Here is a 26,507-nt window from a genome sequence, read left to right on the forward strand (position 1 = left end):
GGTCTCGACCATATAACGTTCGACATTTTAAGCATTCAAATAATTGACAGACCCGTATTATATATATATATATATATATATATATATATATATATATATATATATATATTTATTTATTTATTTATACATGTGTGTGTGTATTATGTATGGGTAGGTATGGTGACTTAGTGGTCCTGATAAAAAAATGTCTTGTTCTCTCGGCTTTCTGGTGAACTATAGAAGGGAAGTAGGGTAGTGGTAACCACTTTCAGGTTTCTTTGGCAATTTTTAAGGTTTTGTGGTACAGGGAGTGAAATTTTCTTGAATATCATGAGGAACTGCAGAACTGTTAATACCAGAAGATAAAGTTTTTTTTTTCTGCATACGCCCCTGCCTCAAAGCAGAAAGCCATGTTGTCATTTCAGTTTGTGGAACAAGCTCGTGTGGCGTAATATGTTGCAATGATTCCTGATTACTTAAGGGTACAGTTAAATCAGAAATTTGATCAGAAAAAGCATATGGCTCTAATGTACTCATCAGCTCATCAGGCAGTGTCAAGGCATTCCAGAGAGAAAGTAAACCCCTTTTGTTGAGGGTTCTTCTGATTTTCTCTCTAGTGTCACTGAGCATCTCTTTCTTGTCAATCACTAATTAAACCTTCTTCATTTTGGGTATTATTTTACTGAGTTTGATTTCAGTGTTTTTTTATCATTATTATTATTATTATTATTATTATTATTGTTATTATTTCACTTTATTAAGTGGATTACACTCACTGAACCAAAGCCTCGTTTACCGGGGAAACAAGGGGAAAAAACACAGTACATATCTACGGTCATTTTTACAGTAACCAATAAATCTAAGCATCATGTATTTGAGAGGTAGGAAGAAATCACAGTACCTGACAGAATATGAAGGCCAGGACTAATAGTTCAGAAAGAGCAGCCTTATGAACTGTGTTGCCCTTTTGGGCAATTGTATGGTTATTTTCTTTTTTAGATGTTAATTTTATATATTGACAGAGGGGCAAATGCAATAACAAAGTTATACCCGAAGTATCTTAATTATAACGTGATTAATAAGGGAATATAATTAGCATATTGTGTAAAGATTGCAATTAGTGATAAATAAGAGGATTTATGATATGACCTTTCTGCCAAATGTATGTTTTATGATCTCCAATGAAGTACAGCTAACAGTACAGTTTTCTTTAATTGTTAACATTAAATACAATAGTGCTCCTAGAAACTTGTCACGAACAGCAAGTTTTGTTTAGTCTCTACTGTAATCTTGATGTATTTATTCTAATTTTTAAATCTTTATAATTTACTTGAAGTATATGTGAATTTGTTGTAACTCTTTTCCTTTTATAAAAGCAAAGAAAACGCTATTAAAAACAAAGTGAAAAAAATGCCCTTCCATTAGGTCAGTGGGCTGATGATGCATGCTGTGATTTCTGATGTGATTTTGTCTCATTAAGCTTATATCTGACTAACAAGCAGCTGTAACACTTGTATGGGAGGGAGGCAGTACTTCCTTGTAAATTGTTCTGATATGGCACATAAGCTTTTTCTGTCAGCTGTTTGAATCTTATGAAAAAGCAGTACTTTATTCGTTGGACCAGGTCCTAGGTTTGCAACTGCTTCTTCTGCTAGGAGACTTGGGTTATTTCACATCTTTAATTGAGTGTTGATTTTAAACTGAATATTCAAAAAGCCTGGTTCCCCGTGTTCCACAATCTGCAATATAACAAAATGGCTAACAAACAGCTTGCAGCCATTCACCTTTACCCAGAAGTGAATGTTTTATTCTGCAACACTCCACTTGTTCTGACAGGAAGCATATCAGATGTGCATTAACCACACACACACACACACACACACACACACACACACACACACACACACACACACACACACACACACACACACATGTTTTTAGCTATGTCCTAAGGAGATGGCTGTTCCAGACAAATCAGTTTCATCTGCAGATGTTAACATATACCATGCCCAGCTGATAATTTGCAGGCTGTTTAATGTGTTCAGCTCCTATTTTGCATTATTGCAAAGAGAAAACTTTCAGGCACCCTGCAGAGCAAATTTCAAAGTCATCCATTATGTTCCTGCCATTCCCACTAGATGACATCCAAGCCCATCTCATTAGTGGTTTACATAAGGCTTTTCTACCTCCACCTTGCTTTTGTCAGATTCTGGGTTCTGAGGTAGACACTGGAGAGGAAGGTGGTGAGCACAAACCTTCTGTATCTGCTTACCAGGTAACTTCTTACTTCCCTTAAAACTGCTTGCAACTTTTTTATGCTCTCTGGGTGCTGTGGTCAAATATTGTAAAGAAATGGAGCATAGTAGTGGTATTTGGGGGGGGGGTTGAATTAAGCAGAAGAGTGATGAAATAGCTAGTGATAATATTATTTTAGATGTTATGTGTGTGATGGCTCCTCTCTGGACCAGTAATCAAGGAGCCGGAATCTTCAACACTAACACTGGAGAGGGGCATTCACATGGAATGAAAATAGATACACCCAGTATTTCCAGATGAATCTCTCTGCATCAAACACAATTTCCCTTAAGAGCACACAGGGAACACACTCAGTCCAGGGTCTAGATCTCTCTCTCTCTCTCTTTCCAGGCATCTAATGAGACTCCCCACTGGCACAGCTGTAGAGTTGAGTTCTCAGCCAAGTGTCCAAGCCAAGTCCTCCAGCCCCCTGTCTGAGAAACCGGTGATTCTTGTCCCTGCTCCAAGAAGCTGACACACAAACTCTTTGAGATTTGATTTGCACGCACCAACATACCTGGGAAAGGCTGACATAGATTTACTAGCAATGCCCTGTTCAGCCCAGACTATAAGGTAGTTACTGCCACTAGACACTCTAAAGCCAACTACTCTAAGACTCTTACAAGGATACTCAATAGTACTGAGTGAAATTAATATTAATACAAATGACAGTGTTTTGACCAATGCAATAAGGCTTTCAGAAGTGGCCACAACTTCAAATAAATATGAGTACTCTCAAAAGATAAAATATTCTCTAAAGGACCAGCCACAAAGACGCATTTAAGTATATTTAATAATAAGTAATAAAAGAACATGAAAATGTGGAATATCTATTTGCAATAAATATAAGAGTTTCAATCACAGGAAATATTAGAAAAACACAGATGAGTAGATTCACACAGATACAGAAAAACAATATTTAACTAATCTCACCATATTTTCGTGACTGATTTAAAGATTTACTATTCCCTAGTTCACTTACTGAAACAAGGCAAGATGAAGTGAGTGACAGATCCTTCTATGTTAGGTTCCAAAAATAGAGTGCTCTGAGACTTCAGTCTCATCTACTGTTAAACATCATTTTGTCCTGGATAACAGAATGACATCACATACATCTGCTCATCTGACGTCTGGTTTTCATACTACCCCATTTCATAGCAACTGACCCAGAAGCTCTCATGCATGTGTCAATAATACACACACATAGAGCTTTGCTAAGATCTGTTGTAGCTTCTGGAAGTCATAAAACAATAAAACACTTCCACTCTTCCTACAGGAGCTAATAAACCATTCTCTGGCACAGACATTTTGTCTCTGGTTGCAATCAAAACTGTAAGATACAATCTAAATGGCCTAAATTAAGTAATTTCATTTCATGCTATTTTTCAAAGTTAGCTGGGGCTGAGCTTAACCTCTTCTCTTCCAGTATCCTCTGTTACAATATTGATTTCAATACTTATAATAAAGTCTGACATATAAGTGTATTTCTTTTTCTGTCCACCAGGACACACTGTTGGTACATTTTTAACACAAGCAGCTTTACAAATACATTTTTCAATACAAGCATCTGTACAAATTAGTTTGATATACAAATGACGTATAATTCTTCACAAAATTCCAGCTAGCTGTGCTGGTGTATGTTATACATCCACTGCCCTACTTCTGCTGGCATAGCTGGCAATAGCTCACATCATCACAATGTACACAAACATGGAGGAAGTCAGTAAAGCAGAATGAAATAACCAACTGGTATACGTTACACAGCAGTGATGTTAAGTAAAAGTTGAAGATCTAGGTAGACACTACACTCTTGAATTTTAAAGGACTAGCATTCCAGGAGCAGGGTGTTAGGGACCTATTAGAAAAGTTGGAGGAGCTACAGAGGATCACGGCTTGTAGGAGCAGGGATCTTAACAGACTATCAGATTTTTAGATACCGTAAAATTCAGTGTTAAATAAAAAGCTCACAGCCAAATATGGCACACAAAAGTCTTTATAATAAGAATCACCTGTGTTATGCTGCTGTTGGTTACACAATATCAGAACTCTAGCTAGGTTGCCTGGCACCCTGTGCAGTTCCCCAAACTGGTGCCTTCCTCTCCCTCAGCTCAGAGTTGAAGTCCAAAAAAAGGTCTTCTCAATCAAAGTTGAGCCCCCCAAAAAAAAAACAGTTTGCTTGATTGTAGGACCAAAAACTAAACTAAAATAAAATAAATACAATCTATTTTGCCCTGAACCTGTAGGAAGCCGCTTGCTACAAATGTAATGAGCAGCTTGCTACAATTAAATTACCAGACAAGTGCAACAGCCATATTTGCAAAAGCAGTATCAGCATTCATTTTTGAATGATGATAAGGCACTTTCACATCATCTGGATCTGCCGATCATAACCTGCAACACCTTGCACCTGAGGTAGCCTCCCCCTTTGCCTATCCCTAGCTTTGCCTCTTCATAGTATATACCCAACAAACCTTTACTGTCACAAAATATTTTTTCAGCATAGATCAGGCTTGTAACAGGCAGTGTGATGCACTTTTCATTTCATACTTCCCCAAAGTATAGAGTAAGCTACTTTCCAATATACATTTAGCCCATTCACTCAGTCACTTCTGAAAGACTAGTGAAAAGTCTGTAAAGAGTGTGGGCCAGATCTGAAAAAGCCATACACTACTGTGCAGTGCTTTTAGCTTCGTAGAATGATGTAAAAGTCTTTTCAAACTCATAAATCTATTAATCCTATGGTGCAAGATCATGCAGTCCTGTTGCATAAATGTATCCAATAACTACCCCCTGTGCTAAACAACACACCCCTAATTGTACTGTATTCACTATGGCAGCGCATAACTGCAGTTCCAACCGGTCACAACATAACCTGTAGGACAACAGTGGCTGACTGCACAATGATGCTGCACTGGATGATGCAGCAGTCTCCCTCCCCTTGCCAGTATGTTGATCAGAAAATATTGCTCATCAACATACTGACATCAGGGAGAAAAAGTATCTCTGATATAAGGAAGGAAATTCCCTACCATCACGAGTCCCCTATGATACAGGCAAACTTGTCACCCTGCTTTCTAAACTTCTGGTATTAAGTTTCCTATACCTGTCCCATCATTTCTTCTGTCCATTAACTCTGTGTACCTACCTTTTTAATAGACCCAACTTGCTAAAACTTCTTCCCCTTCCACTTCCTGGATTCTTGCTCCCTTTTTTAGCCTTTTCCCTTTACTGACTATCAAGCCCTTCCTCCTCAACACCCAATGGTCATGTTTGTTCCCCAGCATGACATTTCTATAACCCATTCTTTCCCTGTATAAGATTCAAGTGAGCCAGGAGTAGGCACTGTTATCCATGCTTTCTGGGACCTGATTTTTGCTTGTAAGTCCTTCTTTCCTACACATGCTCATAGTATCCAAGGGGGTGGCATACAATGAGCTTTGTATGTGACATCCACTTTTCTTTGTGTGGTGCAGTCATAGGCCTCGTCACCCCCTTTGTAGGTAGCTGCAAGTTGGTTCACTTTGGAAATTGTACTATAGAAGCGTGCCCAGATACAAGGCAGGTTAAGCCTTATCATTCCTTTCCCCCTCCAAACCAGGTCAAACAGGTGTCCTGTGCCAGTAATCAAACTTGGGGCAGCTGAATAGTAGTCAGGACTTTATCTCTCTATATCAGCAGAAAGAGAAATTTTCCATTTGGATGGTACTTGTGGTGTTAACCTTCTGTATCAGCAGAGAGGGCAATTTTCCATGTCTTTCTCCATGTCCTGCCTTCCTTTTATGAATTTCTCCTATCTGGTTATTATGTTTAATTCTCCTCCTCATTCTTAGTAACTAATCTGTCACTTCTCCCTCTAAGATGTCCTCCTACTGTCTCCCTTTTTAGCAGCACTCCTAAAATATACCTAGACTGATGCTCTTCCCCTCCGACCACTACCTCGAGGTTTTTTTTTCCTTTTGCACTTCACTAAACTCCTAAGTACTTTGCTGTGTATTTACTCAACTCCTAATAACTTCTATTTTATCCTGACTAGATCCATATTCAAAGCCAGTAATGCACCATCTCAACTTTTTACAAGTACTTCTCACTTTTTTCTCTTATTCTCCAATCTGTTCTCTGACCCTATTTCCCATTTTCCTGTCTCATCTACTATAATTGATCTCTCTCCCATACATAAATCCCTACTGCAATCTGTTCATTAATTCTTTTATTATGCTCATTTCACATAAATCCCCATATTATTCTTATGAATGTCACTGAGCATACATATATCCTTTACTTTATTTAGCTTTGTCATATTTTGTTTTAATTTCTGACCTCCTTTATCCATCTACTAAACACATCTCATTTCTAAACATTTTTGCTTTACCTTGAGTCAACCCTTAAGACCCAGGAAAAGCTGTGCTGCATGCAGTAGTGTGCCACTAAAGCTGTGCTGCACACAGTAGTGTGCCACTAAAGCTGTGCTGCACGCAGTAGTGTGCCACTAAAGCTGTGCTGCACGCAGTAGTGTGCCACTAAAGCTGTGCTGCACGCAGTAGTGTGCCACTAAAGCTGTGCTGCACGCAGTAGTGTGCCACTAAAGCTGTGCTGCACGCAGTAGTGTGCCACTAAAGCTGTGCTGCACGCAGTAGTGTGCCACTAAAGCTGTGCTGCACGCAGTAGTGTGCCACTAAAGCTGTGCTGCACGCAGTAGTGTGCCACTAAAGCTGTGCTGCACGCAGTAGTGTGCCACTAAAGCTGTGCTACATGCCATAGTGTGCCACTGGTAGATCATTAGGCATCCACACTACCTCACCACAAGTAAAGCCATTAAAGAATGGGATGAAACCATTAGAAAGGCTAAAAAGGTATTGCCTTCCATATGTAAATCATATTCTTCATTATTTATGGCATCTGAAATAAAAGATCATTTATACCTTTAACTGTACTGCTTTAGTTTACCAAAAGATGTGTACACTATTCTGCCTTAACATTCCATCACATAGGGAAGGTCATTAAATGCGCACACTCCCTTTCTTTTAACAATGCTCAGACTCGCATGACCATTTCTGTCTTTCGGCTTTTCCTGGTTAGGGGTCGCCACAGCGGAACTCCGGTCCGCTAATGATTGGCAGTACAGTTTTACGTGCTGGCTTGCCAGGCCTAACGCACAACCTTCCGTTCACGCATGTCGACACACAGAAGATGCTCTAACTGAGAATCGAACGGGCAACGTCTAACTGTGAGGTGACAACGCTACCGCAGCACCACCACCATTAAAGCTGCTAAATAAGAAGAGCTCATGTTGAAAGGGCTGTTTTGAGTTGCTTAGCCATAATATATAATTAAGTGACCACCCCATCCCCTCAGTGACCCAAGCTAATCAGAGAATAGCAGCATAGATTCTGTTTTCTAAAAGTTTGAGATTACCCTTCAGTGTTTTATAATCCTAGAACAGGTCTCTCCAAGGACCGAATTTTACATTCCTGTAAACTTGGCTAGACCTTTAATAATGTCATCCATTTTGGACTGGTAACCCATTACAGCTTCAAATCCTTGCTTCATTTTACTGTTGAGTTTGGACATGTTGCATCAAAATCTAGATGCAGCCTTATCAGTGATGACACCATAGTCATAGGCTGTCCAATAGACACAAAATTCACTGCAGAAGAATCCAGGTTAGGAAGCCTCATCACCTTTTTTTGCCTGTTTAAGATAATTTAACAGCCGTAGATACTCAAAGAAGATAAGCTATAGTAAACAAAAGATTTAAATCGGTTTAAATATCCATTGCAAACTAACAAATCCTAATCATTTGGGCTAGCAAGAATTTTGCTGCAGTTTTCTTACCACCTGTTTGTTGTTTATGAACAGACTGTTGTATCTGTGTTTTTGTTTTTACTTGATGTGGAGTTTTTGAAACTTGATTTCTTAACAAAATGTACATCAGACCATACCTCTTAACTGTCCAGATTTTCAAAAAATGTCTATATTTTTGCATTATATTTTTGTTCTGTTCCTCACAAAAATTTGCAGTTTTCTGGAAAATTACTGAGGACTGAAGTCACTAAATAATGATATATGTTTGAGTTTTAGACTTCATATCCTTCAGAAAATGCATGTTAAGACAATCCCTGTTATTCTAGCAACTTCCTAAGTGTATATGAGCAATATTTAAAATCTGACTCTAGTTTTGGCTCTTTGTCCCCCATTATTTTAAGCTTTGTCCAGATTGTTTTGCACTAAGAATTTGAGAGGTATGCTTCAGACATTTCACTTTATCTACTGCACTTATCGTGATAGTCAGATCTGTTTGGAAATCATTTTAAGCTATATGCCAGTTTTCTTCCTGCCCGAGCCTATACATTCTTTTTCTATTACTGTGTAACTATAGGCATCATGGTGAATGTTCATGTGCAGAAGTTCTGTATCAGATTTATACAAATTTTATATAATCAATAAACTGGTTAAAATAAGTATTGTGGACAAATCTAAAAGCTTATCCTTTTTACCTATTCATCATAAGGATCACTTTACACTTCAAGGGTATAAAGTGTGAGATAAGCAGGACTTAAAGTTTATCTGGCTAGTAATGATGGGCTTTATGAGCAATGTGGCTTATGTCTGCCTAAAGAATTTGTCTTTTTCTCTCTGTACTAAAATGTGCATGACTCTTTATGTTCTGTCATATACAGGCATTGAAATTATTACAAGGCTATATCTTTGGAGAGTAATAGAATAAAACGACTTAGTCTTTTAGGGAACAGATTACTTTAAGATTCATGGACATGCTTCTTTAAAACATTAGCTTTAGCACAGAAAGCACTTTATTTCCCCTAACTGGCTGAAACAGAAACAGCCAGGTTAAGAGGGATTAGTACGGAACATGTTTAAATGCTTTTTCAATACTGCATTGTAGCAAGGTATTAAGATTTCAGCAGAGCAGTCATGCTGTTTGTAACACACTTATGACTTCTTCCTCTCACTTTTTGAATGTTGACTTATTAGTGGAGATAAATGTACTGACTTTTGAGTGCATCCTGTGTTTACTGCTGTAGTCACTTTTTCATCTTCTGTAGGATTCTGCTTCTCTTGCACTTTCTATGTGCTTATTACTGAAGAGTTCAGCAAAAGCAAAGGAACATTAGCACTTTACATCATTCTTTGTCAATAACAATCTTCTACATGATGTATTCCTTTCTTGTGTTGCTATGGATGTTAAAGATGACATCATAAGTGTAAGTATTTTTTTTTATCACAGGTAGGAAGTAAGCAAGGGGTAATGAGTGGATCATGTAGCCCTCTTTAATTGCTACCAAAAAAAGAGAATTATAGATTTTTATATGAAATTATGATGAGTCACATGTTTGTATTATTTTTCCTGATATTTGTAATTGAAGTTTGTTTTTTAATAGTTACTGAATGCAAACATGCTATGTTTTGATTTGGGATAACTTTTTTACATTTATCATTGTTTACTCTGCATAAGATGTCTTTGAATGGTAAATGAAAAGTTTTACTTAAATATTCACATCATTCCATATTAAAGTGTTTAATTCATGGGAAACAGATATATATATATATATATATATATATATATATATATATATATATATATATATATATATATATATTGGCTGCAGTATCAACATAGATATATAAACACTCTTAGCCTATTTAGCTCAAACAACCAGTTATTGTAATTAATGTTAAACAGTTATTCTTCCTTCTTTTCCATAGTCATTTTCATCTATGTAGGATCTTTATTTGTATATATATTTTTATTCACCATCTGCTACTTCTCAGTGCATACCATGGGTTGTACTGTCCTGTATTTGAATAATGGTTTCTTTGCATCTCTTCCCTTCTGTTGTCAGCCATAATTCTACTTTCCTCACATGCCACAATTCTAGCACCTGATGAAGTGGTTTATCAGTGTTCAGTGTCATTTCTCACTTTCACCACTTCTCTTTAGTTCTCCTTCGTGCACATCCCTAGTGATCTTACTTGTTCCCCATGTTCCATATCCCCCATGTTTTGTACTGTGATTGATGCTCCCATCCCTGTATAGTTTGCAGGACCAAATGCAAATCTCCAGATGCAGACTTACTAGCCTGTTGTACAGTGCCAGGATGAATTAAGAGTTCTAGAACCCACAGTCTGCTAATGCAGTCTAGCATGCTGATGGCCTGTTAGTGCCATGTGTCACTGCACTGAATAATTCAGCCCAGGGGTGATTATAGCACTGAGATAACATCCTTCTCTCAGGAGTATGCCTAGTTCAGAAGTTATATTCTACCAGGTCAATTCTAAAGCAATTATTGTTGAGTATAGTACTACAAAAGAGCTTCAGAACTTCCAGTAAACTGCCATAAACCATCAGGTGATGAATCCCATTGAAGACATTTTTTTTAGTTGTAATAATGTCTGTTGAGTACATTAAGGACTCTAATGCATATTACCTGATTCACAACCAAGCAACTGTGGGCAGCCTGTAACCAGAGCAATCCAAACAGCAATTTGTGTAATATAACTCCCTGTAATCATCCTTTAGAAATATTTTTTGATTAGAGGAATATCATGATGCTGACAATGGAAGAAGCTTCTTTTTTTTCTGCCTGTTCTAGAAAAGTTTTAAAATGTCAACTGTACAAACACCAGGAAAAAGGAAAAAGTTCATGGTTTTGCATTACTAATCTCTAAAATATCTGATAATTTATATAATGTGCTTTGCAGTTTGCTTTCGTTAGTATTTATTTTACTAAGTTTTCTTTTTTTTTTTTTAGTTATTCATAGCTATCTTAAGAGAATAATAATACAATTCTGATAAAATATGAGCATTACATTTATCAGCCCAAATGGAAGTATCCAGAATTCAGGTTTCTTGTATGGGAACACTGTGAAGTTTTGAGTTGTAATTCACTAAAACACACTTTGTTTATCAAATATAACTTATCTGATGTGCATTTTTAAGTAGGAAGCATGCTGTCAGCTTGAATAATGCATATTATGTCTGCACACTTAAAGATGCATATTTTGTAACCTCCTTGGCAATCGAGTTTGGGTAGTTGGTCACACAGAATGGCTTTACCAGTGGAGACTGTATAGTTATATTAACTCCTACTTATATGTAACACTGAGCAGATACCCACATATGCATTACTAAATGTTGTATGTGTCTATAATGTACTGATTTATTGTATGTTCATAGCATTTATCTTAATGACCAGAGCGCTGGTTGACCATATCACTGTTTTCAGAAAGCAAACCAGCTGGTTCTCTGCTGAGCCACGTCATTCACTGTGTTTTGATGTAAATGTGGTTGGTGTGTGTGTCTGTGTCTGTGTGTGTGTGTGTGTGTGTGTGTGTGTGTGTGTGTGTGTGTGTGTATGAGGAGGATGAGAATAAGCAAATGAAACTACTGAATTTTTAACACAGTATTTGAGCTTATAAATCTTTATATATTTTTGTATGTGTACTTCTGTACATTTCCAAACCATGTTTAACTATTTTAGACCACCCAACTCCCATGTATTTTAGTACCTCATGCTTTCCACTTTGTCTCATAGAGGGCTACACTTAGAAGGTTGCTTGCAAAGTTTTAGAAAAAAAATTGGAGTCTCTTGGCCATGTGCAAAGAAATGGACATTAAATGGGTCTTCCAGAAAATTCTGCACTGGACTTTGTTTTTGAATTCCAGCAGCCTAAGGACACATTGCTTGTTTTCGTGTTTATAATGCAGTTTGTGATAGTCATCATTCAATCCTTTGCCTTTTTATTCTTTTTGTAAGCATGTCAGATGCCACGTTCATTAACATACAAGAGACACACAGGAATGATTTAGGAACAGAGGAACAGTAGAGGAACAGTACTTGGAAAACAATCACAAGAACTATAAGATGCAAAGCCATCTAGACCCATGCACAGACACACTGAAAAGTTCTTACACAAGCATTTAATTGCGCTCACCTCCCAAACTGAGAAGGACCATACATGATAATTATACCCATCCAATTGTCAAGACTAAGCTTAAGGTAGACAAAGTAGGACTTTACTTGACATATAGTGGTACTTTATACCATAGGCTGGGAATGTGTTGAGTTAGGAACCTGTCCCTCCAGTGTGAAGGTTGTTTATTTGTTGGTATAGATTTAGGTCTCTAGTGCAGGTATTTGTAAAGCCACTGGCTTTACAAAGAAATTGGTCGAATAAGATTGGGTCTTTCATGGCTTTTAATGTACCTCTCAACCTCTTAAGAGCAAAAAGTCTGAACAAAGCCTAAAATGATGGGGGGACAAATAGGAACAGATTTTAAATATTGCTCCTACAAACTTAGAAAGTTGATAGAATAATAGGTTTTGCATTATCATTAATTTTCTGAAGGATGTGGAGTCTTAAACTCAAATGTTTGTCATTATTTAATTACCTCAATCCTCAGCTATTTGCCAGAAAAGTACAGATTTTAGGAGGAACACACCAAAAATATGAGGCAGAAATCTGGACATTCTGCGAAAATCTGTACAGTTGAGAGGTATTACTGAGTATAATGAGAGTTGTGTGAACTATCAGGATTTTGTTGCAGGATGTGAGGCCTTTACATTTTCTTGGTTAAAAAGATATGGGATCTTTCTGTTTGAGTGGTATGCATGGATTTGTATGCAGTGGCCATTGTACTCAATGATGGGTCTTACAGGGGAAGAGCACAGTGGTAAGATAATGTCTTTGGAGCTTAAAGATATTCACTTGAAAATTAACTGAGCCACATAGACTTCCTGACTACGGTGAAAATACGATGATCAAATGAGATCATTTATAAGTATTATCTGAATGAAGAGGAGTGCCACTTGTAACATATGAGGTGGGGGACAGCTTTTTTTGCTGAATGCTATTATGCTGCACTTTTTCACACTTTGCTTGAAACTGTTTTCAGTACACCAGGTATGTGGCTATTCCAGCCCTTGCTGGAGCATTTTACTATCAGAGGATCAGCATATAACATTTCCCAACTTGAAGTCATCACCATACTTGGTCAACCACACTTCTGGGATACTGACCTGGATATCACCAAAATAAATGCCAAACAGTAGAGGATCCAGCACCAGGGCCATGGTATTCCTACCTGGGCAGAGAACATAAGGTAGGCCACTTATACAATAACTCCCCCATGCCACAGTATCATCGACCCCCTATGTGCATGTTATACAAATGCATCTAGTAGTGGAATGGTCCTTGATAAATGGGTAGGATCTTATGCTAGTTCAATTTCTCACGATTTCCTGTGGACTTCAGTTGCACAGTGATGTATGTGGGGAATCATCTGTTCCCATAACTGTTCCACTTGAATCCATCACAATCCCATTATATACCAAGGGTTTTCCTTCTATACCCTAGCCTGTAACAAGAGTCTGTCAAACCCTCTCCTTCCTCAGAAGAAGGAATCGGGTTGCTGATACTCAGTTTCCCCTTTTCCCATGATTTACTTTTTTTTTTCTGTTATCACTTTTTGGCTACTGGTGGTATGATAGTTTGCTAAATGTCTTGTCAGTGTAGGAGCCTCTAACGCTACTGCTTTTTATTGGTATATTTCATTATGGGGTAGAAAGAGTAAAGAAAAAAACTTTAAACACTTTTGTACATGTAGGTTTATTAGGAGCACTGCATTGTTTGGTTAGACAGACCTCAAACTATAAGTGATATAAATGGAAAATTTCAGTTGTTGCCAACCAGAAATCCTCAAGTATGGAGTTTGCCAATATATTCAAAGGGTCACCAGAGTGAACATGGAATCTGTCAACAGCAGCCGTATTATTTTGTACCTTTCTCTTGCCAGACAGGATCAGCCTGGATTTCATGTTATTTAAAACTTGTGTTGTCCTCTAGTTAGTATTCCAAGCTTATAAATCTATTCTGCGTTCCTTACTAGATATTATTTGCCCAGAGAGAGTTATACACAACCCAAAGTCATCTACATACTAAGTTAAGGTAACACTTCATTTTTACTAAATTCTGAGAATTGCAATCTTCACATCTATTGTAGGCTACAAAGTCTATACTATATTAGATTTTGTATAATTTTCTTAGCCATTAGTAAGTTTAAATCTTGCAAAAGTACCCATATAAAGTAATTGTACTTCTTATAAACAAGGTGTTCATAACAAACAGGGTAGTATGAGCTACACAGCTTAAAGAGTATATGAAGAAACCATAGGTGTCTTAGGGTCTTCATTTAGTGGCCCCTGCTGAGTCTTTCTTAACAGTTTCAGGCTTTTAATGAACTAAATCTGCAATAAGTCATTAGTTATTGCATTAAATTGCCCAGAAGGCAAGTCCATAATCTCGCACTTCTCTTCCATTTCCCCTCTGTGGTGGTAGGGACCTGGTCTAGGCCCAAGTTGGTCACCGCCTGTATCTACTTTGAAATCTGTCCACCCCAATACTTTTTAGTATAGTCCTTTAGGATAGTATCTCTCAGTCCTGCCCCACCACATACTATGTTCTGTACCACTTTATGTTTGTATTCATTGTGTTGTGTGTCTATAAAGAAAGGCATTTCACAGAGCTCAGTTGTTGTAAGTGCCTGAGCATCTGCTACTTCTACTTTTGGAATTAAGATGATATAACTGAGAATATAGAGATAACCTTACCTGAAAGGGTCATGAGTAGAGTTTTAAAAATATTCTTTTTCTTCTTTTTTTCTTTTTTATACAACATACTGACTACAAGAAAACTATGGTCTAATACATTGTGTACAAATGGGTACTGGTTAATGCTAGCAAGCCGGGTATTTTCACTAGGATACGTGACGTTGATTAGTATTTCTTTTTGTTTTGTGTTGAGGAGTTTGAACCACACACACACACAAACACACACACACACACACTCTCATCTTCATGCCTAGTTTTCAAGGCTCTGCGATCAGACTTCAAGCCTTTTCATCAAGTGTACTTTGCCTTACAAACATTCATCATATTCAGGCATGGCTTACTTGAGTGACTTTGCTTTCAAAGTAGTGATGGACAGGGACGTGTCTCTCAGATTGGCATGGCATCTGTCCTCCAAATCAAGAAATGTCATGTGATGGTATATTTGTGAGGTATTGTTGGGGCAGCATTCACAAAAATACAAGGAAGGCATTTTCCTCACTGACCTCCTCCCCAATATGCATACAGTGACATCACACTAGAACAATAACAGTGTCAAACACACCCCCATCTAATTTGTCAGCATATGCATGAAGCACATATGTATGGACTTATTCTGGGTAGCTTGCCAGTGATACACCAAGACACTCTTAGATGCTAGTGACACACATCAATTGGGAATAGGAAAGCCAGGCCACTGTTCAGCTATCATCCCTGGCTGGCTTGGCAAGGTCAGTGGGCTAGGCTGAGCTAATACATTTCCTCTTTACCAAGCATCAGATACAATTTATCATTTAAATACATATAATGCATTATTTGAGTAAGAAAATATTTGGGGTCATTAAATTCCAGTCCTTGGGGTTTATTTGCCAAAGGCTGCTGTAACAGTTTGTTAAAGCTCTCTTGAACCTGAAAGAAAGAAAGAAAGAAAGAAAGAAAGAAAGAAAGAAAGAAAGAAAGAAAGAAAGAAAGAACAAGAAAACAAACAAACTCTGGCAGAAAGCCAGTTCTTATCATTTCCAGGCAGTCATAATTCTGTCTGAGAAAAGCAGTCAGTATGTATAGGATTTGAAATTATTCACCAAGCTGAGAAAATGAGAAAACAAATAACTGCATTTCTAAAATTTGCAATCAAAGGAAAATATTCTTAGGCCAGTCCATGAGTATAGTTTTACATCATTTCCAAACTAGTAAATACATATTAGGGCGATAATGAAAGGGAGCGCAGTAGGAATGCTTTCTTACTATTTTCTCCTACTGGGTGGGTTGGGGTTTTATACCCTGCATCTTTAAAACTCATTTTATTTGCAGCAACTCATCAAGTTTAGAGGTTACTGTATTACATCCATACCTGCACTTTAATAAGAATTCATGTGCAGGGATTGAGCAAGATAAAGAGTTCATGTCTGCTTTACCGACATCATTGTCGTCTTCCGTTCCCTGTCATGACTACCACTCATTAAAGGCAGGGTATATGAAAAGCCTTTTATGGTATGGCACTATTGCAGATGTCACTGTATACATGAAAATAAGTCTTGTAGACTAACAGGCATTCCTTCAGAGTGCAGATTGCTTGTAAAATTATTACACTGATATAGTGAATTTCAGCTTTCCTGATGCGTTATGTCATAAAGACTCCAAACCCATCACTGTAAATTTTCTCCACCATTCTTTTTATGTGAGAAGCGCACACTTCCTGGATGTTCACCATTTATAGGCAGTATATAAACGGGAAAATATGAGGAAGTGACAAATACTTCAACACAGTATGAAACAGTGCTGGAAGAGAACTATGAACTTCAAATAACTCTGGTGAAGAAATAATGAATTGCAAGAAAAAATATCCGAAGGCTAGGCAATCTTGCTGTTCGTTGTGCCTGCTGCTTGCATAATCTATAATGCACATTCCAGCACAAACAGGAGGAGTACTAATGCAGGCATGAATTTTACTGACCTACATTCAGGTGCTTGACAGCACCAGTGCTTGTTATTACTGCATCAGCAAAAGCAGCTCCTCTTTTTTCTACCTCAGCTATGTATTTAACTCTATTTTCTGATCAATGTTCCTTCACATCTAACTTCCCTTCTGTCAATCTCCTCCTCTTCTTCTACCACTAGCCCCCATCTCCTCGTAAGGTTTTACATTGCAATTACTGTCACACTGAATATTACAAATTGTTATAAATCACTGACATTCTTATTTAGTGTAATATGTTTCTAGGATTTACTTATATGTTCTTTTTCCTTGTTTTTTATGTATTTCTTACTTCCTTGGTATAAAGACCAATTGTTCTCCTACTTTAATTTTTTTGTATTAATCAATATATTGATTATTATGTAATTGGAGCTTTTCTCCTCAGGTCTCTGCTGAAAAAGGGCATCTTGCCTGATCAGACTAACCCAGTTAACAAATGTCTTCTTCTCCCAGTTACAATATGAGTCTTTGCTTTCTTCTCAAGGGGACGCAACAGATATGAGCCTTCAAATGTGTATCTTCCCTAGATGATTATTTGTATTTTTTGTGGGTTTGAAACCGTCATTAACCCACGAGGTTACAGCAGCCCTTTTATGTTTTGCAAAACCTAGACTGCATATAGATATTATAATGCAAGTAATATCTAGTGTGCCCCTCTTCTAAATTAGTAGAGCCTCCTGATGGCAAACATGATATCATAAAGCTAATTAATTATGCCAAACCTAAAAATACACTTCTAACAGAGGATGAAAGCATGTCACTAATATACCCTGCATTATAGAAGAAAAAGGGCACTGTAAAATGCAATTATAAAGTAGTTAGTTCTACTGATTACATTTATTGTATAATTCCCATTATTTTAAAATTCCATGTAAAGGTTGCAGCTATTTTTATGAGAGACACATTTATGCCTGACTGGCTGAAAGCAAGTTATAGCTATAATGGTGTTCATTCATTCATTACAGCAGGATGAGAATGTTTTCCTTGCATTTCTTTAATATATTATTTTAAGAAACATGATTAATGCATTTCAAAGAATTATGAGCTCAGTGTTTTAACTGCAGATTTGGCCAGTTAAACCTGCCAGAGAGCCTTAAAACGATTACAGCTCCACTGATTAAGTACCACTGTATTATTATTATTATTATTATTATTATTATTATTATTATTATTATTATCATCATCATCATTATCTCATCAGGACTAAAATGCAGGGTACTGCTCACTGCTGTGGTAGGCTTCACTTCCTAAAAGTAAGCCCTGCCAGATGGAAAAGGTTGAACACAGAACTTTTTCTTAACCTCAGCATTTTAGACTTCAGTTTTGGCAGGACCGTGGAGGTAGCTTCTCTTGTAGTGAACAAATGATGGTATATTGGTATGGCTCCTAAGACACACACTTTGCACTGGCCTCTACTTAGATAGGCAGTAGCCTGTACCTGAAAGTGTGCAAGTCGTCACTACCCAAGACTAAGGCTGTCCTCTAATTCCAGGGCTCTGGGCCCTGCTGGATTAGCCCAACTAAGAGTCAGCAGCAGGAAATGTATGCACATATCAAATACTTACACATGATCCAGACCAGGGGCTAAAACCTGCTAAGCAAGTAGACTATATTCTTAATATTCATAAAAGGTGGCTTTCTCTACAAACTATATTAACCTTGAGTTCTGATGTCTGTATTGTCCTTACCGATACTTGCTACCCACAGTATGGTGTGCAGCACCAATGTATTGTGTGTACTCATCAAAGACTTAGACAAGCTGGCTTGTCTTAGCAAGTCCACCTATGTTGCCACTTCTTCCCCAATGAATACTTCATCTTGTCTGCCTGATTGTCAGTAGCCTAAACTGGTCTTTACCCTCTTCTGCTGTTCACACTGACATTCTGGCATCAGTTCTGTTCCTCACTCCCTGCCTTTCTTCTTTCCACAGAGACTACAATCATCTAACTACTTTTTCTCTTTCTAGAACCATCATGAAGTCTGACACTGGCTTCTTTGTCTTTCGGTTCCTATGAATTAAATTCTGTATCAGGTTAGCTACAGTCCCTCACCAACCCAGGCTACCTGTAGTTTCACTCGACAGTCATTTCCAGATGACACATTTCAGCAATAGGACCCTGTGGTGGAAACATGTCACCTTGTTTTTCCAAGTAGAGCTATACAAGTTGCTGTGTGATCGGATCCACCATGAATATTTTTTATTTCTTCTGTGATCATAGGAGTTTCAAGGCATTGTCAATACCCACCCTCAGGTTGTACTCCCTTTCTCAGGGAGTACTATTCCAATTAGTCCCTGCATAAATCTGATGGTACCCATCAAGTCATCCGGGTTCTGTTTTAAAGATGATAATATATTATGCTACTTAACCTGTTGGGACAGCTTATTCCAGAAATGGGAGAGATGCTACATAATGCATTTCTATCTCCATTATGTTCAGGTTATCTACTGGTGAAGATTTGGGTCCCTGGTTCTGATGATAGAGTTTCCACTGTGTGATGCCTTAAACCTCTTGTATTAGAGGCACATGGGATATATGCAAATTACCCTTTCAGGACAAAAGGTGTTTCAGCTGTATGGCAGTTCTGAATGACCATGGGAATTTTTTTCTTGTTAAGTCTGTTATGGACAAATTCAAGTCAATAATGTCAAACCCCACTACCTGTGGACATGCATGTTTCAACCTTATTATGGCCTCATCAGCACAGCATAAGTGGACTGTTTGGCTACCCTTTAGAAACACAGGGATGTAGTACTCAGCTGATGTCCATAACCATTAGGGTGCCTGCAATATATAAAAAGCACTCCGCCACCAAGGCAGCACAAATACAATGCCAAAAAACACACAAGAGACTGGAGAAACTGTCACTATCTAAATTTACTATGCTTCCTAGTACTTCGGCAGCAAGCCTTCCAGGGAATGATTCATCATGAGGATAGTGTAAGGTTAAATGCAATTCACTAAGACAATTAATCAATTAATCAGTGAGTCATGGTAATACAAATGCATGAATTAGTGCTCCAGCCACAAATCCATTTGAGAATTTCCATTTCCGTAATGCACCTCTCTCCCATAGTTACTGCAGATCTAGTTTGACACCTTAAGACATAGACACCACAAATCTTTGCTACCTTGGACCCAATGAACTCCAATCTGCGGATCCTTCAGGTCTTATAAACATACTCAATGCTAGAAGTCTAAACCTCAAAATGCACTCACTCGAGGCACTCCTTAAAATGGAGAACATCGACATCTGTGCAGTGACAGAGACCTGGTTCAAGGCTCCAGAGAGCACCCCTGCATTACCAGGCTATAATTCATTCCATACCTTTCAGCCACCTAACCTGGACCGAAACACTAAAGGCAGACGCGTGTCCATATTCATTAAGGATATCCACACCTCCAGGCTAGTTGCTCAGCATAATGCATCCGAGATTATCCAAGTGCAACTAACTCTGGGCAAGACCGCAATCAAAATTGTAGCTTTCTACAGATCCCCCACCATGCCCGAGGATTCCCACTCCTCATTTCTTGATACACTGGAAAATATTAGGCTACAACCTAACACCCTAATAATGGGTTATTTCAACTACCTCACCATTAATTGGGAAAACTACTCATGTACCAACTTTTGTGTTCAACGTTTTCTGGAATTCATAAATTCCAACGCCTTGGATCAACTTATCCACACCCCCACCAGGGGCAGCAATATCCTAGACCTGGTCATTACCAACATGGGCAACCAGTGTTCCACACCAGAGGTCAATTCCTCGTTGGTCAGATCCGACCACAAGCTAATCACCCTAGACATCCACATCCCACCCCCACTGCCCATTAGGGAAACCACTGTAAAAAATTTCTCCAAAGCCAACTTCATGCTTCTTAAGACAGAATTGGCAAACTTCACAACACCATTGCTGATGGACAATAGAGGTACGACTGCTGAATCCTATACAAATGCACTTTATAAGCACTTAAACGAGTTCATGGATTGTGCAATCCAGAACCAAGATGTTATCCTCCAAAAAAAGGAAGCCAATCTGGTTGTCCCCTGCCATAAATAAACTCTACAACAGAAGAAAGAAACTGTTGCAAAAAAGAGTAAAATCCCATGATTGGAGGAACTCCCTGGTCAGCCTCAATAAGACGCTGAGATCCCTCATAAAATCCTCCAAAGCTAGTTACAAAAACAAAATTACCACTGATTCTAAAGATAACCACAAAGCATTCTATAGCTATGTCAAGAATTTCAATGGCAGCACTCAGATCTGCTCTGAGTTAAAGCACAATGGCACTAAATATACAGAACCAACTGATACTGCCAACATCCTGACAGATAGGTTCAGTGCTACACCCCCTCTCATCCCCTAAAGGGCCCATCTCTATACTGGAAGAATGCAAAGTTCCTGTAATCATGGCTGCACAGGTAAGAAACACACTCTCCAAAGCCAAGAATACAGCATCCATGGGACCTGACAACATCCCAGGCTGCATTCTACATGAACTACAGAACGAACTGGCACCCCACCTAAGTACCATGTTCAATCATAGCCTCACCTCAGGCTTTGTGCCCCCTGAATGGCGCACAGCAATGGTTATCCCACTCCACAAAGGGGGAGCCACCACAGACCCTGGGAACCACCACCCCATTAGCCTGATGAGCCTGGTCTGCAAGGCTATGGAATGTATCATCATGGAACTTATAAACAATGACACTGGTAATCTCCAAACTTTGGACTCTATCCAGTTTGGGTTTGTAAAAGGCAGATCATGTCTCCTAAACCTGATAGACTTTTTTGAAGTGGTCACCAAAGCCATAGATGAGGGTAAGGTGGTTCACACAGCCTATCTAGATCTCACCATGACTTTCAACACCATCCCCCACTCTGGAATTATAGATAAACTCACTAAACTAGGTATAAATCCCTATGTCACAAGACGGGTTGCCAACTGGCTCACTGACAGAACCTACACTGTGAAAGTAGCAGACTCCAAATCCAACTTCAGACAAGTGACAAGTGGAGTACCACAGGGTTCAGTCCTGGGTCTCCTCCTGTTAGCCTGTACTTCAGAGAAGTAGATACCAAACACAGAAGGTCTTTGGCTAATGAAGTTCACAGATGACTGCAAAATAGGATCCATAATCAAAACTCCTAATGATGTGGACATCGCACAAAAGGGACAGATGCCCGGTGTCAAAGCCATGGCCTCAAGCTCAATGCCAAAAATTGCATTGTTTTTGGTAAAAACTCTGTACCCATGAACTACCACATAGGCTGTAGTCTAATTAACACTGAAAGTGTGATAAGAGACCTTGGGACACAGTTGGATAGTAGTTTCTCCTTTGATAATCATATCGCCACAGTGGTCAGGAAATCCTTCTACGTGGAACACCTCATCACAAAAGGTTTCTCATCCAGGAAAAAAGAGGTCATTATTCCCCTCTACTCATCACTCATTAGACCCATTACAACGCCCAGTACAACACCCCTTTTGGTATGTACCTCACAAGACATCTACAACAACTGAAAAGGCCACAGAAATACCTCACAAAGAGGATTACTGGCCTCAAACAGATGCCTTATGCAGACCGTCTCAAAAAACTCCAGCTTTACTCCATCGCATATCACCTACTCAGAGGCGATCTCTGCCTAACATACAAAGCTATATCAAACCCAGAGCTGTTGGACATCTGGACACAGACTTCCCATACTCTGGAATAAATTACCTATCTGTATCAAACAAAGCTCCTCATTAGCACTCTTCAAGAAGAATCTTGATGATCGGATGGGAGATAGGAAATTCACCCCGGGATCACTTCTGTGGCTCTGCTCGACATGGGCACAGGAAAATAATTTTTCTTGGGTGGCGAAAGCCAGGGTACCGTTTGGCTAGACTTATATAGGCCCTAGGGCCAATAGCCTAGTACCTATCTATGAAAGGGGGGAAAGGATGGAGGGTTGTTGTATCAGAAAGACTGTAGTGAAAGGATGTATCATTACAGTAAATACATAACTTTCTAGCCCTATTCATTCTGACCATCCAGTGTGACATGTGGGTCAGTATACAAAGCTATGGAACCCCTGTGGGATTATGATAGGAGACCCTTCAGAATGGGAGCACCAAAAGATGTTCTAGCCCCAGAACTACAATCCAACTTCTAATACTTAATAAAGGTATACATGGATGACAAATTGGCAACCTCACAGATATCATCTAGCAAATGAGTTCTGAAAAGGCTGAGAAGTTGTTATGGATCTAATAGAATGAGTTCTTGGCCTAGCAGAAAGAAGTTTGTTTTAAAATGTATAGGTCAATATGACGCAGTCTGATAACCTTCTCGAAAGTAATACCTTAGACATCTTCTCTCCCAGTTTCCTATAAACAAATTCAATGAAAAGCTGCTCATCCTTTATGATTTATTCTGTTCTCTGAGGGTAGAAATGCAAATTGTCTGTGTACATCCAAGTTGTGCAGTAAGTCCTCTCCTTTGTTTCGGTAATTTGGAAAGAAGACTGATAGGTGCATGGCCTGTTAAATATTTGTTTAATAAGCATATTTTGGAATGAAGGAAGAATTTGTAATTAGAGTTACCCTGTCCTTAAGGAAAATCAAATAAACAGGAGAGAAGGATAGAATGCGGAGTTTGAAAATCCTTCTTTCTGATGGCTACAAAAAATAGCCCTCCAAGAGAGGTGTTTAAGCTCTGCCAAATATGCTAGTTTGAAGGGTTATTTTGTGAGAGCCTCTAGGATAAAATTTAGGCCCCAAGGTAGAGCTGGATCTCTAATATGTGATCTTAATAGAAAGGTGCCTTTTAGAAAATATACTGAAGCTATGCAAGGTGCATAGCTTGTGAGAGGCTAGAGAACATTCCTAAAAGCCAGTGTTAAAGTTCAGAATGACAGCTAACTGGACCTTTAAAGTAGAGAAGCTAGAGCCTGAATCAAACAGAGAAGCAAGGAAGAGCAGAATGGTATAGGTGCTAAGAAAGGATCAATGTTTTGCGGGCAAGCCTAAGACACATTACTGGAACTGGAGAAACCAAGCATTTAACTTTATATTGTATAGGACCAGGTAAGGCTCCTCAAAGTGGTGGGATACCTGATTTGGGACTGAATTCAGGAACCAGGGAGGCTCAAGTGAAGCCTTAGAAGGGGAAACCAAATCTGTCTGGGCCAAAAGGGGGCTATGAGAATAACTATTACCTTGTACTTCAGTGTTATCTGATGAAATCTGGACATCAAAGGAAGGGGTGAGTATGAATAAAGAAGCCTGAAGGGTCATTGCTGAGGCTGAATGTCCCTGGCCGGTTGTCCTAATGGGGCATCATGGCAAAATAACTGATGCATTTGGTGTTAAGTGGAGTGGCAAAATGATCACAGCAGGGCGTGCCCCAGCAGCAGAATATCCTTTTGGCTGTCACAGAATTGAGGGACCACCTGTATAGCATTAGGACACTCTGCTCAGCCTGTCTGCAAGGCAGGTGAGTGCCTCTGGGATATGTGTGTATGTTGCTGTCAGAAAGTGCAGGGAGGCTATTGCCCATTGCCAGACCCTCCTAGCTTCCTGACATAAAATCTGGATCCTTCTTCCTTGCTGATGTACCAAACTACTGTCATAATGTTTGTTTGAACAGATAATATGTCCTGAGGAAGTCAGACCCAAAGTTCCTGCAACACTAGGAAAACTGCTTTCTGCTCCAAGACATCTGTGTGAAGTTTGTCTGTCCAAAGACCTTGAACCATTCTCCCTACATAATGTCCCCACCTCCATCCAAGGGAGAATGCATCCATGATCACTTTGGCTACTGGTAGTGGGTTCTAAAACTGTCTTACCATCCAGTCCATTGGGTATTGTGACTACGTCTGAAGATGCCTTTTGCAATTTTCTGTAATAATTAATATCTTGGAAGGAGGATGAGAGCTCTGCAACCATTGAGCATGAAGTTAACTAAAGGACTGATTTTGCTAATTATGTTGACTAGAAGTGAACATCTTTTCACAAAATATGGAGTATTTTTCCATATGAAAATATTTTAATAGTTCTCCTACCCCAAATTACATAGGCTTTTGAAGCTGCTTTAGACATATTTCAGCAGAACCTCCAACTCAAACACTTTAACTCACTTGTAACTTTGATAGCCCCATTTGTGATATCTCCAGGGTTGTACATATTTTTATGTTTTCAAAACTCTAATATAATTTTACAAGGAAAAACTTGAATTGTAAATGTAATGACAGTAAACAAAAACAGTCATAAAACCATATGTCAAACTGGCCACTTTGAAATGTAAAGAAGAACATATAGAAACATAGAGAACATAAAAAGATGGTAGAAATAATGGGAGTCCATTTACCTTTCTAAATGTCTTAACAAAGTCAGTGTGTTATATAAGCCACATTTTACAGTTTTTGCAGAGAAAACCTTTGATGTGAAATAAACAAATCTATGTATTTAGTAATAAGCTATTGTTTCAAGAAATTTTGATAAGGCAGAGTACATGCTGCAAAATACTGGGATCCAATGTAACAATTATTCTGTTTCTCTCTATCTAGCTATCCATTCTTTGTTAACTGGTATAGTCCCATTAGTCTAGAAACATCTTTTCATGGTAGTCACAAGGTTGTATTTATACTACTGAGGGAAATTTGGCCAGGGCTTTGGGGAACATCCCATACTCTCTTTGATGGGTGACGTGGGATCTTTTACATTTATATGAGCTACCACTGTCTCAAGCAGATGAGACCTTGGTTTAATGTCTTATCCAAAGGATAAGATGCAGTCATAATGACTGAAATGGCTTATACTACAGGGTAGCAACATATATAGGAATATGTATACATATACAGGGATAGCAGTTCGTGTGTGTGTGTGTGTGTGTGTGTGTGTGTGTGTATATATATATATATATATATATATATATATATATATATATATGTGTGTGTATATATATATATATATATATATATATATATATATATATATATATATATATATATATAGATGTATGTATATATATATAGATATATAGATATATATATATATGTATGTATATATATATATGTGTGTGTGTATATATATATATATATATATACACACACATGCACACACCATACACACTGTGCAATATACATGCTCAGCAAAAAAATCCAACACCAGCGTTTTGAATGTTCCTCTTTAGCAACTTGTAATGCTGTCAATATTATTTATTTAGAAACATGTAAAAATGTACCAGTTTCTATGTCGGAAAATCTGTTAGGAAATAATTGAGCATAAATCTATGATGAGAATGGGTGTATTAACTAACTCTTTAACTCAACATCAGAAAGAAAGTGGTTATGATCATTTCTTTACTTTTAGGGTCATGGATATGATTTTTAAAAACATTAGAGGTGGGCGATTTAAATAATAAATAAGAATGTAAAGAATAAGAATGGATTTTGTGGCTGCAAGCTGACTGTTTCCCAGGCAAAAATATGATGGTGTCTTTAAAACCTATTCTCAAAAACAAGCAAATGTGCTTGAGATGAGATAAATTTTATTGCTTTATTGTTTTTATTAACTGTAACTGAGTATTGTCTGTATAACATCTTGTAATTATTTGTACTAGTTATTTAAACTGTGATTTTTTTT

This window comes from Protopterus annectens, chromosome 1.part0, assembly GCF_019279795.1.
Source record: "Protopterus annectens isolate FY-2018-M chromosome 1.part0, PAN1.0, whole genome shotgun sequence".
NCBI lineage: Eukaryota > Metazoa > Chordata > Ceratodontiformes > Protopteridae > Protopterus > Protopterus annectens.